Genomic DNA, 14,474 nt, shown 5'->3' on the forward strand with positions numbered 1-14,474 from the left:
TTCATGATCTGGACTGAGGACCAGGAAACCCCATTTCATTCCTTCAAACTTCAACACCTTCTCCCCCATCTGCTTCATGTTGTCCTGTTCAATCCAATGTGCCACCTTCCTTGATGTTGATCTCCTCCTCTCTGATGTCTCCATCCTCACCTCTGTCCACTTTAAACCCACCAGTACCTGCATTTCGACAGCTGCCATCCGTCTCACATTAAAAAATCCCTCCCATACATCCTGCCCAACCAGGGATGTCATATCTGCAGTGACAAGAACTCCTTTGCTCAGTGTGCTGAGGGTCTCACCAAGGCCTTCATGAACAGCATGAACAGGTACTATCTCCCAGACCTAGTCCACAAATAGATCTCCCATACCATTTCGCCTCACACATACACCCAATCCTCCCACCACCCTCAAGAATCAGCAACAAATGAGTGTCCCCTTCATCATCCAGTACCACTGTGGACCGGAACAACTGGACCAGTCTCCACTATTTCGATTCCCATCTCCCATACTTTTTATTTGCAGCCTTCCGTCAATGTATCCACCTATCTTCCCCACTCCTCTCCATTTTTATTCCTTTTTATCCTCCTCCCTACCCCACAACCTCCTGAAAGAGTACCTGTTGGCATTCTAGTCCTTGTACACTCCAGCAGACAGCATTTGTTGCTTCCCTCACCCATACATCATCCCTTCCCCTTCACTGCCTCCTACATTGTTGCTTGCATCTCACGTGATGCATTCCAGCCTGAGATGATGGAGTTGACTGTCATGTGTGCATGAGATGTGCTTGCTTGTGTGTGTAAGTGGTGTGCGTCTCTCTTTTACTGATGAAGGCTTTGAAAGCTTTATGTAAGTGTCTTGTAATTGTTCTTATCTGCAACTTGAAATATCTTCTATTTGCCTACATTAAAAAATGTAACTGATTGAAGTGTCCTTGAGCTCTACATGTTTATTTAGAGATACTTGTTTTCATTGGCACAGATGAGTCAATGAATTCTTACAGAAAATTTTTCCAAGAAGTACATTGTAAGATATCTTAAACTGGCAAATAATGTAAAAACGGTGAAGAAGATACAAAGCATAATAATTTATGACTGTGCAGTGGCTTACAGGGTATGTTTGTAGATATTGAATTAACAGCTGCTGTTATAACTTTGAAAGGGATTATGTACTGCCACTAGTGAAGCAATAATAACCTTTTACAGCTCAGATAAAGCTAAAGAGTTTTGCATGTAAATAGCTAATGTACCGATACCATATAACCATATGCAGGTAACAAAATATACCATTTAGCAGCAACAGAGTCCAATACTGCCACAGAACACAGAAATATTGATATTATATATGAAGACAGAACCTCCATGTAAACAAGTTTTACATTGCTGATTCATAATTGTACAATATTATCCTCGGTTATTGATTCAGTGGGGGGGGGGGGGGGGGGGGGGAACAGAAAATGTATGCACTAGCTTACAAGCTCTTGTTCTTTTTCAAGTGAAAAGCACACATTCACACACACAATCACATAGAAACCCAAATGCACACTCCTTCAGTCATGGTAAAAATGATTATTGATTATTAATTATTGAGAGCAATTGTCCAGGCAGATGGAGGAGGAGAGGAGTCAGAGAAGAATGCATGAGAGAAGGAATGGGTAACCAAATCAGACAGTGTGAGGCAAATCTTTTGACAAGTGATTCAGCATCAGCATCTGCATAAAGAGGGCAGAATATATAAGACAGAGAAAGAAGAAGATGGAGAGGGGGCTGGAAGGGAGAGGAGAAAAGGAGAGAAAGGTGGAGATGAACAAGGTGACAGGGAGGGGAGAGAGAAAGAGAGAGGGATGGAAAAAGAGGAACAAGAGTGTGGTGGAGATGGGGACACACATATGAGAGAGAGAGAGAGAGAGAGAGAGAGAGAGAGAGAGAGAGAGAGAGAAGATGGGGCAGTGGGAACAGCATTCTCATCACCTTCTGAGGAAGCTGACCCAGCTACTCCTGTCTTACACCTGCTTGAGAATATATGTAACCTTGAAAGAGACTACCATTCTGATCTGCCACACCCCTGCCCCTATCAATCCCTCACAGCTTTCCAATGATCCCTTGCTGACTCACTCCACATTCCACATCCTATAACACTGTTGTCAACCTCTTTACCAAAACTCTGAACCATGCAGAAGTGTCAGTACTTCACTTCTTTCTTGACCCTAAAACCTAAGTTGAGTCATGCTGGATTTATCAAGGGCCTTCTTTCCTTTACTTGTTCTCTGCTGTGGAAACTTTTCTTCATCCTGCACCCTACTGACAACAGACAACCATATCCATGCACAGAACCTTGTTTAAAGCAGCTCCAACCTCACCCAGACTGTGGTCCTCTTCCCCTTACACGCAGTCAGCCCCTGGTTATGTTTAAAGAATTTCTCACTTATAGCCTGGCCTCACCTTCCTTTCCTAAATTTCTCCCCAGTAAGTCCAACATCACTCCTACTGAACAGACAGCTATCCATAACCTCAAAACTGACCCAGACTTAATCTTTCCCAGAGACGAAGGCTCCACCATAGTGGTCATGAAGTGGGTGAGAGTCTCTGCCAACTTTCTGGCACCTCTGCATATGAACCTTATGATCATTATTCCTTCTCAAAAGTCCAATAGGGCCTCCAGCAGCTTCTCAATGATTCAGGTCCATCTTGAAACCTGGTACTTGAATCCATCTCCCTCTAACTCCAGCAACTGCCTGCACTCCTACCTTTTATTACTCTGCAAACTCCACAAACCCAACCGCACTGGTCATTCGATTGTAACGGGGTACATTGCTTCCACAGAATAAACCTCTGACTTCATTGACAAACATATCCAAGCTATTGTCTGTGACATATCTTACAGTGAAGAAAATGTTCATTTCTTTCTCAGCCTTTCCACCGATTCTGTCCCGTTACTACCAGACTCCCTCATTGTCACTATGGATGCAATATCCTTATATGCCAACATCTGCCATACCCATGGCCACAAAACCTGAGATACCTTATCTGGTTCATTTTCATTGGTGAATTTTTCTGATTTGGACTCAGGCCAGGAACAACTTTCGTTTTCACTCTATAACATCAACACCTACTCCCAAACCCACTTCACCTGGTTCTTCTCAACTCAATGCATCAGCTTTTTAGATGTCGATCTCCACATCTCAGATGGCTCCAGAAAGACGTCTTTTCATATCAAGTGCACCAACCGCCAACAGTACCTTCTCTCTGACAGCTATCACCCAATCCATGTCAAAACATCTCTTCCTTAGTAGCCTTGTCACTGATGGAAGCAACTTCTGGAGTGGAAAGCAGGAGCTGTCAAAATATACCGATAACCTTACCATAGTCTTTATTTACAGACAATATCCTATCCAGCTCATGCATAAACAGATCTCCTATGCCATCTCCTCCTCTGACACCAGTAAATCTGTTAACAAGACACCAACATGCACGTCTCTGATAACCCAGTATCACCCTGTCCTTGAAAAGCTCAACCAGTGCTTTGACTAACTCTTATCATCCCCAGAGATGAGGACTGTTCTGCCCAAATACTTGCCTACATTGTCCAAAGTAGTGTTTCACCACCCATACAACCTACAAAATATTCTTGTCCACGCCTATTCCAATCCTCCTCCCAACCATGGACCAACTGGCTCATTCCCCTGTGGTTGACCCACGTACAACTTCAATGCTAAAAACTTGGAAATGGTACAACATATTGAATTTTTTCTTAACAATTATTTCTTAACACAACCTCCTCTGCAATGCCTTTACAAGCTCTTCAGGCTGTTTCTGACCACCTGGATTATCTGCTATGCTGCTATTACTATGCAGCATTCAGTATGGGCATGACAAGTAACCAAGTGTCTATTCACATGAATGGAGACCACCAAACTGTTGCAAACCACAAACCATGCAGTTACTGAACACACTGGGTACCATACCACAACTGACTTCAACAGCTGCTTAACTCCATTCGCAATTTGGATACTCCCTTCCAGCACAAATTTCTCTGAACCAAACTGCACACGTGGGAAATGTCTACCTAGTGGAAACTGTGCTCTTGTAATCTTCTGGCCTAAACCTCTGTTAACCAGTTTTCCACTGCTTCACCTTACCTTTTCCCTTCTGTCTTTCATGCACATCACTCCTTCCCTGTCCAGATCGCATACTGCCTTCTCCTAGCAAACCCCCCAACACTTTCTGTCCTCCCTCTCCCACTCCCCTCTCCCTCCTCCCCCTCTCCCACTCCCCTCTCCCTCCTCCCCCTCTCCCACCCTCTCCCTTCCCCTTCCCCTTCCCCTCTCCCTCCCCCTCCCCCTCTCCCTGTCTCCCTGCACCACCCCCCGCCTCTCCCACAGCACCGCCTGTGTCTGCCATGCTGGTCTTCTGCGTTATGTCCAGGGTGGGTCAGTTCAATTCAGTACATGTAATCTCCAGTCCAGTTTACTGGACCTCCGCACATATTGCGCAACTGCTTGTTCCCACGGTACCGACCATGCCAGCCGCGTTGTGTTTTCGCGACACGTCAAGGAGAATACAACCTGCCATTGCTACAGACGTGCTTGCCAGTAACACACCTATGCCTACTGTGCCAGTCTGCTGTACGGCCTCTCCTACCACGGACCAGCTGGTTTTCCAAGGGACACCAAAGCTGCCTTCGTCCCCTCCCCCTGAGTGTCTGCCGAATCTGCCTCCTTTATACAAGGACAACCCTGTGTCGTGGTTTGCGCTTGTTGAGCATCTTTTCAAGTTGCATCATGTGTCCAATGACAACTCTAAATTCCTGTGTCTCATCACACACCTCCATGATCACTCAGACTTAATTTGCAATCTACTCCTCTCGCCATCGCCTCCACCGAAGTACGAGTTCGTGAAGAAAATGATCATTGTCCGACTCGCCTGCTCACCACAAGAATTAATCATCAAGATCTTGTATGAGGAACACATGGGGGACCGAACTCCATCACAACTCTAGCGCCACCTTCAGTTGCTTTTGAGTGAGCATGCAATGCCGGACGTCACTCTGTGGGCGGTATGGTCTGCCAAGTTGCCTACCCACCTACAGATTCAACTGCTACCCCACTCCTTCAAGTCAGTTGGCTCTTGTCTCCACATCGCAGACCAGCTCTATGCTCTGCTACAACAACACCAACCAGCTCACCACTCCTATCTCCTTCTCTGTGTTTTCTGTGGACTTTCTACATTGCCAACATCAATGAACCAATTCTCGGTATAGATTTTTTGTCCTATTACAAACTCTCTCTGAATGTGGTTCAGGGCTCGGTGCTACACCATCCCACTAACACTCAGATACTGTGCTCCTGCACTTCTATTCACGTTCTGTTTCTCTCGTGACATGTGAGTTAGTACGTGAGTGCTCCACCCTCGCAGGCAACATTGTGACATGCATCACTAACCTACTGTCAGAATACGACTCGGCAGCACAACTCTGCCAGGAAAATGACGACTGAAACAACAAATGGCACACACTTACAAATAGCTCGTCGCAGCTCGTACCTCGCTGGTGAAACTGCAGTCCACAGTGCCGCCACCTAACCTTGTTTCTCCAGCAGACACCCGCTCGGACACTCCGCAGGTTAGTCCAAAAACATTAATTGTGTGTGATGATTGGCATCCGGTAGACATGACACTCCTGATGCGCTCGCCACGTTCAGTGCCATGTGTTTCAAACAGTGCTTCTAATGACAGTCACGTGCCTAATATGACCATGCCCATCACGCAGGCAGCCGCCCCATGTGTTGATAAACATTCCCCCTCTCTCACGCGCCAACCACGTGACTCGGCGGCCATCACTGTTCCCTTCGCGACGCCAGCGCCTCTCCTGCCCGCACCGGTTACCCAAGGCAAAGCTGACAACACACAGTTGCTGCGCGTCCCGACCCGCTCCGTGCTGCGCATGCAGCCGAGCTCTCCAAACAAGCACATGCCGCACTCACATAATAGGCATGTGACTTTTGTGCTGCCTTTTCCCACCCGCACTAACGGTTATGCCTCATCACACCCTCCTCGTCCAGAAACTTCACATTAGGATGTTACTCAGTCTCGTGTGCAGTTCTCAGTTTCTTCCTTCACTGACGGAATGACACACAAGATAATTACCACTGCCGGCCCTCCTATTAGGCACAGGGTTAGACGCCTCAACGCCACCAAGTTGTGCATGGCCCAGCAGCAAATTAACGAGCTTTTGGAGGCAGGTATTCTACAACCATCAGACAGCAACTGGTCTTCACCGATTCACCTCATCCCCAAACAAACGGCTCTTTTCGAATGTGCTGTGATTACAGATGCTTAAACGCTCATACCATCATGGACAATTACCCCGTGTCAAACATAAATGATTTCACTCATATGTTATCAGGTGCCACAATCTTCAGTGTGATTGACTCTAAACGAGCCTGTCACCAGATTCCCGTGGTGCTGGAAGAGACTCCAAAGACAGCTATTATCATGCCGCTCATTTTGTTCCAATACAACTTCATGCCGTTCGGCCTGAAAAACGCGGCACAAACATGGCAACATTTCATCGACTCAATCTTATGACAGTTAAAGTTTTGCTTTGCATATCTGGATGACATACTCATTTTCAGAAACTCAGCTGAGGAACAGAAAAATCTTTTGTACAAAGTCCTCCAGACCTTGAACTCCAATGGCATTGAGGTCAACAAGGACAAATTCCAATTGCACCAGTCCTCTGTCACACTTTTGGGTTACACCGTTTCCACAGATGGAATACAGACTCCCAAATCCCCCGTGCGGGCCATCACGTCACTGCCACCTCTGGCTACTTACAAAGAACTCCAACGTTTCTTTGGGTACGATAAATTACTACCGTCAGCATCTGCCTTCTGCTGCCGCTGTGCAGGCCCCGCTGACAGACTCGCTGTCGGGCAAACAGACTTCAGGCCTTAAACCAGTTCGCTGGACTGAACCTATGCTGGAGGCCTTCAAGGCTCTAAAAACTTCCTTAGCTCACGCCATGACACTCGCCCATCCCAACCCATTGGCCGAGTTGTTCATTACTAGATGTCAGTGACATCACGGTGGGGGCAGTACTACAGCAACACAAAGGCAACATGGTTTCTCACCTTCATTTCTTCTCTAAAAACTGTCTACAGTTCAGAAGAAATATTCCAATTTTGATAGGGAACTTCTGGTGGTCTATGAAGCCATCAAACACTTTCGCCCCGATGTTGAGGGCCGCTCTTTCTTCATCCTCACTGATCACAAACCACTAGGAGATGCTTTCTGCAACCCTCCCGAGGACCCACCCTCTCAATGTTTCCGCCACTTTGATTTAGTCTCTCAATTCACAACATACGTTTGCTACATCAAAGGCAAAGAAAACATCCCTGCTGATTTTTTTTCTCGTGGATCAGTACTGTCTTGTGCATCATCGACTTTTCCAACCTGGCCACTCTCCAGGCCTCCAACAAGGAATCTCAAGCTCTCCTCATGGATCCTCAAACATATCTTGTGTTTACCAAAGCCAAGTTCCCTGGCATTTTGGACGAGGTGTAGTGCGATTCTTCTATTGGCACCCTGTAGCTGTTGCTCCCACCCACATTGCTCTGGCAAGCCTTCGACGCCTTGCATATCCTGGCTCACCCTGGCGTCCGAGCCACTACATGGCTTGTATCCGAGTATTTCGTTTGGAAAAATATTAAACGGGACTGTAAGACCTGGGCACGCAGCTGCATCCCCTGTCAATGCAACAAAGTCAGCCGCCACACCACCCCTCCTCTAGGCAAGTTTGACATTCCACAAGGATGATTTCGTCACGTACATATCGACCTTATCGGTCCACTACCACTGTTGGAGGATCACAGATATATTCTCTCCACAATCGACCACATGTCTCGCTGGGTGAAAGCTGTTCCTTTACCCAACATCACCACTGAAATTGTGGCCTAGGGTTTCGTCTCCTCATGGATTGCCAGGTTCAGTTGCCCGACCACCATCACCACTGACCAAGGTTGGCAGTTTGGGTGTGCCCTGTTCACCATTTTATGTAACATCTGCAGCATTAAAAAAATTCATACAACAACCTACGACCCGCAAAGTGATGGGTTAGTTGAACGGTGCCACCGCACCCTCAAAACTGCTGTCAGGTGCCATGACTGCCTCTGGTCTGTAGCGCTTCCATGGGCGTTACTCGGTCTCCATTTGACTTTTAAACCAGACTTACAGGGAACAATCTCTGAATTCGCTTTCGGGGACAACCCAGTCCTACCAGGGAAACTTATCCTGCCACAAGCACCCGAGGATTTTCCCCCTTCCCCAGATTTCATTAGTCACATGCGCACTCACTTCAAACATGCACGGCTGCACCCACCTATCAGCTATTCCCTGCCAGACACTTACGTGTCAACTACACTCTACACTTGCTCCCATGTTATGCTCAGGGATGATTCCGTTAGACAATCCCTGCAATCACCATAACTTGGCCCCTTTAAAGTACTCTGCCGGGGCAAAACAACATTCGACATTATTGTTAAAGATCATCCTCAAACTGTTTCATTGCACAGGCTCAAACCTGCTTGGACTACGACGCCCCTCTGCCGTCTCAGTCAGACCCTCCTGACGACTTTTCTGCTGCGGACCCTGAAAATGCTTTGTCTCATCCTACGGCACTGTTTTCTCCAGCCCATGATTCGTTGTAATCATTCAGGTTTTCCAGGTACATCGCCATCCACCCCATGTGCGGGTTTCGCCGCCACTTTGCTGTCTGCAGAGACTCGCTCTCCCACATTCAACCTGTGCTGCAATGTGCCACCACACTGTGTGGACGGTGTGTCGATCGTCACCTTCGATGACCGTGTGCTCATGCTCCTAACAGACTCTGTGGACTCGCCATCCAATGGGCAGTTAAATGTCAGTGTGGTGCATAGCCTGTCACTCCCCTGTGAGTGCAACCAGTTAGAAATCCACGCGTTCATCTCGTCGGATGGCTCGATCTTCATATGGGGCACACACGCCTTCACCACGCTGCAGGCCATTCTACACTCCTGCTCTCGGGTCAGTCAACACATCGTCCGACCCCGCTGGTTAACCGACTACAAGGTGAACCTGCCGCCAGCCACTCCGCCTCCACACTCGGCCTCAACCGAGATGGAAATCCCAGTTGTGCGCCTGCCGACTCACATGACTACTACCTACGCCGAAGCCCACATGACTTCTGTGGAAGCCTCACTGGTGGTACTCCATACTGTGAGGTGGGGGGCTGTGCGGCATCAGTAGGTCATATTGACCACGATTAACACCTTCTTTGGACTCTGATTGCTCTGCCGAGCCTCCATGTTAGTTTTTAGTTCTGTTCTGTATTGCAAGCTGTGTACATGTATATATGACTTACTGCAAAATATATTTCTATGCGGAATTTAATGGAGATAGTTATTGCATTCAACTGATAATCGTATACTGTTCCCATACATAGGATGAGAAGTTGTTTTTTTTTTTTTTTGTTTATGTATTTATTCATTCATCCTGGATCCATCTCTCAATAATATTGGATTTGCCATCATAATACAATTAAAATAGAGAGCTCACCATATGTAGACAAATAGAATATTCAATATGTTTCACAATTCCTGTTCTAGGCCTCTAGAGATGGTAGGAACAATTTTGTAGATAAAGTTTTGATGAGGAAACCATGCCCAGAAATGTAAAATTAGTTCAATAGTTCGAAGATGGGATCATTGTCAAATCTCCTGCTTCATAGTGAGCATGCAGTAGAGACAATGAGCTGTGACCTGAGTGCTCTACAGGAGCTGCTCCAGGTAGTGGCAATGCTGTTCATTGCACAAGGTGTATCTGCAGTGTTTGTTTTCATACGTGTGGTTCACGAACCCTGGTGCAAATCCATGGAACACATAGTCAGCTCTCCTAGTTGTGAACATAGCAATTTGTTGCAGCTCTTATTTCAGTTGGTCATAGATAGTATGTGGTGGACGGGAGGTCTATGCAAAGTGGATCCGGTCACTTTGCATTATTCTACTCCTTTTAAATAACTATTTTTTCCTTTATTTTTCATATGCTTTCGCATGTGTATGCTGCGTGTAAATTGCTAAATCCTTATTAATGTATTATTTTATGTAAAATAATTGTTTCTTGCATTATATTCAACCTTCTGATTGCAACAGCTTTGTTAGTTTTCTATAAAACAGTTTTCTTTGAAATCAATTAATAACTGACATTGTCTCGTCAGCCTGTAACCGTTAAAATAAATTGAGCTTAGCAGCAACTTTGAGAGAATTGACATTGTTAATTAGAAATGCATAATTCCACTTTACAGTAACCAGTTGCATTTGTCCAGAAACTCATTAACTTAGAAGATATTCGTAATTAAAGTTTGGCCTCGCCCAAAATTACTTTTGCCATTTGAGCAATTATGCTTGTTTTAGTCCAGGATTTGACATATACTTTCTTGCCTTATTTTTTCTAAATCTGATATTGCTCCTAGTTATCTAAATTGCTCCTAGTTACCTAAATAAGCCAATAATTAAGAATTTAACAAAATTAGCAACATTTCAAACATGGCACTTTTACATGAAAACAGGGAATCAACCATTGAAGCATACAGTTTATTTATCAAATAGTGCACTGAACTTTAATACTTTCCTAACCAACTATTATTTAGTTAAATAAGATTATTTTTAGATTCAATAGAACATCTTTAATGCTCATTTTGACCTTCACTATTTAATAGACTAACTGGCTTAGTGCCTGTAACGTTGCTCATGTAGATTCTATGGCCTGCAAAATTTTTTTGTCTTTCTTTAATCAAATTTGTATGTTATTATGCCCATTGCTCATGTGTAAATCTACACATTATAAAAGAGTTTGTGACCCTTTACATGGTTGCCAGTCTGCATAATTAAAATGTTCCAATGGGTTTAATTTTATTTCATATAGTGATTAAAAAAAAGAAAGAGAGAAATTGGATAAGTGATTCTATAGTTATTCGCACCAGTTTTATGACCAGCACTGACCAGCACAAACAACAAATTATTAGAAAAGTTAGGTGTATCATATAAGGGGAAAAGCAGCTAACCTCATAAAATTATTTGTGGAAACAAAATTTGAATAATACTGTTACAAATGTGGTATCTGTTTTGCAGCCAGTAATGGTTAGTTTGCAAACTAACTACTACAAGAATAATTTTTTTAACCTGTATTAGGCCTACTGAAAAACTAATGTATTAAATATCCATTTGTTTTTCTATACAGTTCTGTCAAAGCTGTTGTCATGTTGACTGTTACATAGATTTCTTTGATTTTAAACCAACATTATGTTGAGGCAGTGGACAAATTAATAAAGCAAAATTCTCCTGACACGTAATGCATACAAAAAACTCCTCATGAGACAAAATGTTTGTTACTTCTTGCAACAAATGAACCCAAATTAAAAAAACTAATAGCCCAATTACAAACAAAAACTACTGAGGGGCTAGATGGTATATCTACTAGACTACATTCTGTCTGCAGTGGATGCTAAGTCTCTTTTTTTACTCATAGGCTTAGACATGGAAGAAGGAATATTCCCAATATGTATAAAATAGAATAAAATTATCTCTATTTTCAAAGGAGGCAGCAAGGAAGATCCAGGAAATTATTGACCAATAAGTATTTGAACTATCTTATCTAAAATAAGAGAAAGTGTAATTAAAGAGAGAATAATAAGTTTTATAGAAGAAAGCACCACTTTGAATGTTGCACAGCACGGGTTTAGGAAGAGTAGATCCACCAATACAGGAGAAGCTGGATTTACAGTATGTGCAACTGAGGCACTAGTCTGTGGTACATTTCTTGACCTTTCAGAATCCTTTGATTGTGTAAGCCACAACAAATTATTAGAAAAGTTAGGTGTATCATATAAGGGGAAGAGCAGCTAACCTCATAAAATTATTTGTGGAAACAAAATTTGAATAATACTGTTACAAATGTTGTCAGTTGGGTCTATCAGCAGATCCGGTTTCACTAGACATGGCCTGCACCTCAATAGGTATGGGAAGGGGAGGCTGGCAAAGCTTATACGTGACAGTGTAGTGGGTGGTGGTGGAATCACTCATGGAAAAATTCCTGTAGTAGTTGGTGTTAGAGATGCACCTTTTTTAGATTGAAGTCAGGTGATAGGTATACTTGCTTAAGGGAAGTCGCTCTAACTAGGGGCCCACCTTCAGAGGATGTCATGTTTCCGAGTAGAGAAGGAATTAGCATATTTCGTCAAAATATAACAGATATTAGAGATAAAGTTAGTGAACTGCTTACAGATGTTGACACTGAGATTATTGGTAAGTTGGAGCACCACTTAAATAACTTGACAATTCAGAGGCTTCTTTTACCAGGATACAGAAAAGCTGGCTGTTTTTCAAGGAGTTCTTTGTGGGGTGGGAGGAGTCGCTATGTACATAAAAAACAGTATTAATTTTGAGTCCTTTAATGTGAGACGATACAATTGACTTACAAGAAGTCAAATCTTTATATGCAAAGTGTGAATTTTGTTCTTTATGAAGCTCAGACAAACCCATAGTTGTTGAAAAGTATTCTTCGAGTACCTAATTTTTTCACATGTAGAGAGAGAGTCTTTAAGATTCCTGTAACCAGCATCAGTCTTTGGAGAAGAAGTTTATAGAGATTCCAGAAGCCGGCTATCCAGAGAAGAAGATCAGCTGTGTTCACCAAGTAAGTCGACTCATATAAGAGAAGTTGGAAGTTTGCACATACATTTCACACACTCTTAGTCATCCAAATCATTAGAATGGCACTGCACTGAACACATATTTGAATGTTGTGCAGGGGCAGTTGAATTTAATGAGAATAAACTTTTAATTGTTGTTGTTTATAGGTCCCCCAACTCTGACCAGAGCATTTCTGCTCAAGCTAGAGAGGGCTCTTGATTCACTTTGTAGGAAGTACCAGAAATTAGTTATATGTGGCAACTTCAATATAAATTTTGTGTATGATGGTGCAAGAAAAAGGATGTTGATAGTTCTCCTAAATTCATATGACCTGATTCAGACTGTATTTTTTCCAACTAGGGTGCAGGGGAACAGTAGTACAGACAGACAATATTTTTATTCATTCTTCATTACTAAGTGGGCATTCTGTTAGTGAAAGCGTGAATGGCCTTTCAGACCATGATGCACAAATTTTAACACTAAAAGGCTTTTGCACTCAAACAAATGTCACAATTATTTCAGAGGAAATAATTTCCTTAGAAATGTAAACAAAATCATGTACATACACCTACACCTACACCTACACCTACACCTACACCTGTACTCTGCAAACCACTGTGACATGCTTAGCAGAGGGAGCACAGGAAGAATGATTGTTTGAATGCCTCTAAGCATGCAGTAATTATTCTGATCTTATCCTTACAATTCCTATGTGAACAATATGTAGTATATTCCTAGAGTCATAATTTAAAGCTGCTTCTTGAAACTTTTTTAATAGACTTTCTCAGCATAGTTTATATCTATCTTCAAGAGTCTTCCAGTTCACTTTCTTCAGTATCTCTGTGACACCCTCCTGCAGGTCAAATAAACTTGCGGCCAGTTTTGCTGCTTTTGTCTGTATGCATTCAATATCCCCTTGTAGTTCTATTTGGTACGGGTCCCACTCACTTGAGCAATATTATAGAACTGGTTGTACGAGTGATTTGTGACCGGTCTCCTTTGTAAACTGATTTCACTTCCCCAGTATTCTACCAATAAACTGAAGTCTACCACCTGCTTTACCCCCAACTGAGCCTATGTGATCATTCCACTTTATATCTCTATAAAGTGTTACACCCAGATATTTGCATGAGTTGAGTGATCCCAACAACGACTCATTGATACTATAGTCATAGGATACTGCATTTTCTTCATTTTGTGAAGTGCACAATTTTACATTTCTTAACATTTAAGGCAGGTTGCCAATCTGTGCACCACTTTGAAATCTTAATCAAGATCTGACTGAATATTTATGCAGCTTCTGTAACGTCTAGTAGAAAAAAAAACAATATATTATGTAGTAATGGGAAAATTATATGTATCATAGTGTGTTATTGTATGAAATTATGTATTTTTTTTTATTTATTTTTGAGAACATATGCGTCGGCGAGTAATGAAACCGCCACAGACGATAAATGTCGAACAAAGATTAAAATAAGTAACTAGTATATAATACGTGATGAACATTAATTTCTTTGTCTTCTTCATCTGGGAGTCGAGCGTGTAAGATATCCTGTGTCGTAGTAGCGAACGCTAGTGTAGCATTCTTTTGTCGAGACTAAGAGATGTACGCCATTACATGTGAATTCATAAAGGTGTGTAACAATTGAAATATTTAAATGTTTTAATAGAGTTATTTAAATGAAAACTTGCATTATTAATTGTTAAAGCTTGCTTGCCTATTATCCCATCCTGTTGAGACATTTTTCAGTTATAT

This window comes from Schistocerca nitens, chromosome 2, assembly GCF_023898315.1.
Source record: "Schistocerca nitens isolate TAMUIC-IGC-003100 chromosome 2, iqSchNite1.1, whole genome shotgun sequence".
Classification (NCBI taxonomy): Eukaryota; Metazoa; Arthropoda; class Insecta; order Orthoptera; family Acrididae; genus Schistocerca; species Schistocerca nitens.